Below are 6000 nucleotides of genomic sequence, written 5' to 3'. Positions count from 1 at the left end.
GAGGCTCAGGCAGAAGCCGGAGAAGTAATGTGACGTGGGGAAGGGCCCCCCTCTCCCCTCCTCCAGCCCCAAGCCACCAAGTCAATCTCCTGCCCTAAGGTCCTAGGCCAGAGCCAGGATTGGGTGGGGGAGTCCTGGGGCTCCTGAGCCAGTGGCCTGAGTAGGAAGGTGACTGCAGGGGCCTCGAGGGGCCCAACCTGCAAAGTCACCTGTGAAGATCAAAGCGCTCCCGGTACCCGCGGAATCTGGGGGCTTACAGCAGAGGTTGGGGACAGCCACGGGCTCTGCTGAGCAAGAAGGGAGTCAGGGACTGGCTGAGCGGTCCAGCCAGCGGGAACGGACATGCAAGACCCACGCTGGCAGAGCCGTGCTCTGGGTTAATTAGCAGACGCCCTGGCCTCCTGGGAAAGTGCAAAGTGAAGACCAAGGACAATTCAAAGTGAGAACCAAGGGCCAGCTTTTCCTCTCCTGGGGCTGGAGTAAGCAGGGAGAGGACAGGCTGCTGACTTTGCAAAGAAGCAGGAATTCTAGAGTCAGGCTGGGCCCTACATAGTCTGGGAGGCTGCTTCCCATGCCAGAAGACTTCCTTCGATGAGGACTAGTTCTGGGCCAAAAAGACAGTTCAAGAGTCCAGCAGGGACCAGGAAGAACTGCAGAGAGAACCAGGTAGGTCATCTGACCCCACACAACACAACCAGCAGCTGCCATGTCCCCAGAGACTTGTGCCAAAAGACAAAATAGTGACTCAGACGGATCTCGTGTCTGTTGGGGTCTGGCAAACTTAGCCGCAGACCGCAGAATCATAAACTGTAAAAGACCCCGCCTTACGATTATACACTGTCAGCATGGAAGAGGACCTTCCAGTTCAAGTAGCCCAAGCCTCCTGGTTCTGCAGCTGGGGTAGCTGGGGCCCAGAGAGGGCTGGGGCCTGCCCACAATCACAGAGCAGGGCCAGCTGCAGGTTCCTGGCCTCGGTCCAAGGTCATCTGACTTTCCTGGTGGCAGTTCCAGGGCCATCCTGTCTCGGTGGCAGGCGGGGTTAGAAGCTTCCTATGAGCGCATGTGGGCCAGAGCCCCTAGGAGCAGCCACTACTGAATGGGATTGCCTGTGCCCCTTCCCTCCTGCCCTCCCTCCCAGCATCTGAGCTGAGAGAGGAAAGGGAAGAAGGATGCTCTGTGGTCTACCGGACAAGGCAGACCGGCAGGCAGAAGAGCACGTGGGAGAGAACTGAGTGACGGTTTTCAAAATCCACGACGGAGGGAGAAGGAGCCCTTCCTTCTGCTCACCTGCTTGCAAAGAGTGCCCTCCTCCCCTTTCCTAATGTACCCAGTCCTCCCTTGTTGGCTCCCAGGCTCCGTGCTGCTGCAAACACCAAAGCAAGAGTTGAGAAACCAAAAGATATCCCCTGTTTGTCCTCAGAAAAGATGCTGTGGACCCAGAGGAAGACACAGGATGGGGAGTGTGGACAGGAAGCAGAGAAAAGGGGTTCAAGAGGAGGCATTTGGGCTGGGGGTGGGGGGAAACAGTGCATTAGCCATTTAAGAAAGCCACCCTTCCCCCTCTCCAAACATCGAGCACAGTATCTGGGAAAAAAAAAAAAGAGAGAGAGAGAAAGTTTTTTGGCTTCTAGGCCGCTGCAGGCCACCATCCTCCCAAGCGCAGGTGGGCAGGTGGGCGAGGGCGTGCACTTGTAAACGGTAGGCCCCACATCCCTGGGAGCTTTGGACACATGAGGCAGCAGCAACAGTTAACAACCAATAAATAAAAGATATCAATTATATATGTATAAAAAAAACTCACTTTCCCCACAAAAAGCACAATACTGTTATCACAAAAAAATCATCATCATCATCATCATCATGATCATCCTAGCCACGTGGGTGGTTTCGCTGCTCGAGGAAGGGACGACAAATAACGTTAATCAGGTGGCCCCCCCCAACACCCCGAGCGTATCGTGGCCGAGGCCGTGACTTCCTGTGGCCTCTCCAGCTGCCAAAGGACGGCCGAGGCAGGAGGCAGTGTTCTCTGAGGTCAACGGTAGCCTTCTCCCCATCTGTCAGTCTGTACCTTCTAGGACAGAAGGTAGTTTTGTTTTGTTTTTTCTTTTTCAATGTCTGTTTGAAATAAAAAAACAAAAGCACACGCGCAGGAGAGCGGGAGGGACCCAGAGGCTGCCTGCGAAGCAGCCGAGTCCTTGGTTTTGCAGAGGGCTAGAGCCTTTTCCGTTCCGTGTTGGTTTCTGGACAAGCAGAGGTGGTTGGCAATTGGAGCCAGTGGCTTCAGGCGGTGGTGGGTGCAGGGCTGGGGGGAGGAGAGCTGGGCCTCACGGTTCCAGGGCGGCCCGGCTGGGTATGGATGCGGAGAAAGGCTGGGTGGACACAGGAGGGTGGTGTTGGGGCGGAGGTGGCCTCATGGCACGGGAGGAGGTGAGTGGTTCCCAGGCATCTGGAAGACACAAGGAGGTGAGACAGGTGCAGAGCTGGCTGCCAGGGACGCACCCCTACAGGGCTGGCGGGAGAGTCAGCGAGGGTGCAGGGTGGCATTCTGTCAGAAGTCCTAAAATTCAATGTGCACACCCTCTGATCCACCCATTTGGTGCTTAGTATTCATCCTTAAGAAATAAATCAGGTGGGGGCGCCTGGGTGGTGCCGTCGGTGAAGCGTCTACCTTCGGCTCAGGTCATGGTCCCGGGGTCCTGGGATTGAGCCCCGCATCGGGCTCCCTGTTCACCGGGGAGTCTGCTTCTCCCTCTGCCTCTGCCTGCCGCTCCCCCTGCTCATGCTCTCTCTCTCCCTCTCTTTCTCTGTCAAATAAATAAATAAAATTAAAAAAAAAAAAAAAAGAAAGAAAGAAGGGGTTTCCCTCAGTAAAATCACCTGTAATAGCAAAATAAAAAGGGAGGGAGCAACTCAGTGTCCGCTAACAGGGAGCTGGCTGGATACACAGGATGCAGCCAGAGCATCACGTGATGGGCAACCACTGAGTCGGCACGGCATGGCCAACAGGCTCAACGGAATGAGTCGTCAGGGAAGCGCAAAGAAAAACCACACTAAGACACGACTTCACACCCACTAGGGTGGCTCTCCTCAGAACACAGGGAAACAAGTTTTGGTGAGCGTGTGGCGAACCCGGGACCCCCAAACCTTGCTGGCGTAGGTAAAATGGCGCAGATGCATGGAAAACGGTCTGGCGGTTCCTCAGAAAGTTAAACACAGAGTTACCACAGGATCCAGCATTCCCACTCCTAGGGATACAGCCCAAAGAACTGAAAATCGGGACTCGAAGCCATGGACACCCATGTTCATGGCAGCACTGTTCACAGTTGTCCCAAAAGGTGGAAACCCAGATGTCCACCAATGGATCAGTGGATGAACAAAATGTGCTCTGTCCATACAGAGGAGCACGACTCAGCCATAAGAAGGAACGAAGTGCTGACACGCGCTGCGGCATGGATGGACCTGGGAAACATTGCACTGAGTGAAAAGAACCAGACTAAAAAGGCCACAGATTTCACTTCTACGAAATGTCCCAGATAGGCAAATCCATAGAGGCAGAAGGCAGGCTGGGGCCGCTGGGGGCTTAATTGCAGGGGGGGATGGGGAGAAACTGTGTAGTGGATTTGGCATTTGATTTTGGAGGGATACAGACATTTTGAAACTAGACTGAGGTGGTGGTTGCACATCGTTGCGAATGTACGAAATGCCACTGAATTGTTCGCTTGGAAATGGTTCACTGGAACCCACTCTTCCCCTCTGGGACGGGGTACCCTATTGGCTCAGTCGCTACAGCTTGCGACTCTTGATCTCAGGGTCATGAGTTCAAGCCCCATGATGGGTGTAGAGCCTCCTTAAAATAAATAAATAAGTAAAAAAAATTTTTTTATAAGAAAGTGATTGATTTTATGTTAGGTGAATGTCGCCTTGATATATTTTGGAAAAAAGGGCACGGAGGACCGTCCTGTCTGTTGGCGTCTGCACCATCCACAGATCCTTCCTGTAACCTGCTCCACTTAAATCCCGTGTCCCTGCTCCCCCAACTGCATGGGCGTAGGTGTCTGATCCAAAAGAGGCCATTTCCCAGATCTGTGTGAGATGACCTGAAAGCATCATCTGGGTCAGTCAGGTGGCGGTAGCCCTGGAGGAGTAGGAAGGCCCCACAGGACCAGAGCTGGGGTGGCTGCCGCAGTGCAGGTGGGGGGAAGAGTCACCCAGGGAGAGGACTGTGTCCCCTCAGCCTTCCGTCCTCATGCCAACCCTGGGGCGCTTGGCTGAGTTTCTAATCACATGCTTTGCCTTCTGTGGCAATCTGTGAACCCTTACGATCCGCAGCGTTGTGGTGAGAACCGCAAACATGATGAAACTCACCAAATGCATTTAAATCCATAAATTCATGATTCTATGTTTAAAAAAAAAAAAGCCATTGGTTACCTCAAAAGGATATTAGAATCCAACTCATTTTGAAAACTGAAAAGAAGGAAGAATCGAGTATCTATCCTGCCTTTCCAATTAAAAACTAGGTTTTAGAGTAACGAAATAGTTGACGAGGGGAAGGTTCCCTGCGTAGAAGCAACCGAGCCACAAACAAAGAAGGACAGACAGCTTTAGGACATCACCTACAGAATGAATGAATGAAGCAGTCATCACCAATGGCTGCTGATGTCACCTGACCTCATGAGCTACCTGGTGGACACAGGCAGCCCCACTGAGGAGGCGTTCTTGACGAGGTGGACCAAACTGAGTGCTGGGCAAGCCTGTAGATCTAACTGCCCGTTTCCAGGAAGTACAGGGAACCAAAGAACATGTGAGAACTACCACAGGGGCGCAATCCACAAACCACAGATGGAGGAGACTCTACCGAACGTGTTTCTCAACGAACAGCAAGCCAAAAAGGGAAGGGGAAACAGATTAAAATAAACTTGAGAGACCTATCAACCAGTTGCAATAGGTGGAATTTATTCAGATTTTGATTCCAATAAACAAAAACCTGTGAAGTAATAGGAAGTGGGAATACCAGCTGCAGGGTGGGAGGTATTAAGGCATTATAATGTATTGATTTTTCTACTATTATGGATTTTGTAAAGGATTGTTATCTTTTAGGAATACATTTTGAAATATTTATGTATGAAACGATAGACTGTCTTGAATTTGCTTCAAATTAACCCACTCCAAAGGTGCACATGGAGGGTAGAGAGAGTACAAGATTGGCAGCGAATTGGTGATTCTGAAGGAGGGTGGTCCATAACGGGATTACACCATTCCCTCCACCACTGCTTGTGAATACGAGGTGTTTTTTTTTTTTAAATCCACTTCAAGATTTCCAACAGCCTAAGTGTCCCACAGCACAGGACTGGGTAAATTATGGCCCGACTATACAACAGAATACCATGCAGCTATTAAAAACGATGGTGTCGAACCACATTTTTACTGATGTAGAAAATAGGCAGGATCTCAGTTCCTGGGTGGCTCAGTGGATTGTGTAACGGTAACTTATCGAACAATTAGGATACATCAGGAATCTGAGAAGGCAAATCAATCACAAAAATGATGGAACACAAGTTGGATCTAATTACTATCCAGTAGGTTCTAGGACAAGCCTGAGAACAGGAAGAGGGCAATTTTCGGGACGAGCTATAGAAAGGCTGTCTGAAAAGCTCGTCGTGGAAATAAAGTAACATCTTCTTGGCCGCCATGTTGCTGGTGAGGCTCAGATGCGTGTCTCCATACATGGTGTTAAGGAAAGCCTGTGCAGACACAGCATGATGTGAACTTTGTGCCAAGTTGGGTAAAACACGTTAAAAATCGTTTTTCTTGGGGTGCCTGGGTGGTTCAGTCAGTTAAGCAACTGACTCTTGATTGTGGTGCAGCTCATGATCTCAGGGTCATGAAATCGAGCCCTGCACTGGGCTCCACACTGCACGTGGAGCCTGCTTGAGATTCTCTCTCTCCCTCTCCCTCTGCCCCTCCCCACAGCTCGTGTGTGCTCTTTCTCTTTCTCTAAAA

General features: G+C 51.1%; 1 protein-coding gene across 7 annotated transcripts in view; it reads right to left on the bottom strand.

The window, feature by feature from the left end:
• Nucleotides 1-1763: 1763 nt before the first annotated feature.
• The window catches only part of NCS1 (neuronal calcium sensor 1), a 48441-nt gene continuing 44204 nt past the window's right edge, over nt 1764-6000 (bottom strand). For 6 of the 7 annotated variants that reach the window (XM_088019182.1, XM_028090495.2, XM_028090497.2 and 3 more), the window contains one exon: nt 1764-2446. The gene's annotated coding sequence lies outside the window, so the exon portion shown is untranslated. The other variant, XM_088019181.1, reaches the window with a different exon arrangement.

The sequence above is a fragment of the Eumetopias jubatus genome, unplaced genomic scaffold (assembly GCF_037043125.1).
Source record: "Eumetopias jubatus isolate StellerSeaLion01/CBP00866 unplaced genomic scaffold, mEumJub1_p1.0 scaffold_15, whole genome shotgun sequence".
NCBI lineage: Eukaryota > Metazoa > Chordata > Mammalia > Carnivora > Otariidae > Eumetopias > Eumetopias jubatus.
The sequence above is the reverse complement of the archived record's forward strand: the minus strand, read 5'-3'. Positions and strand labels throughout refer to the sequence as shown.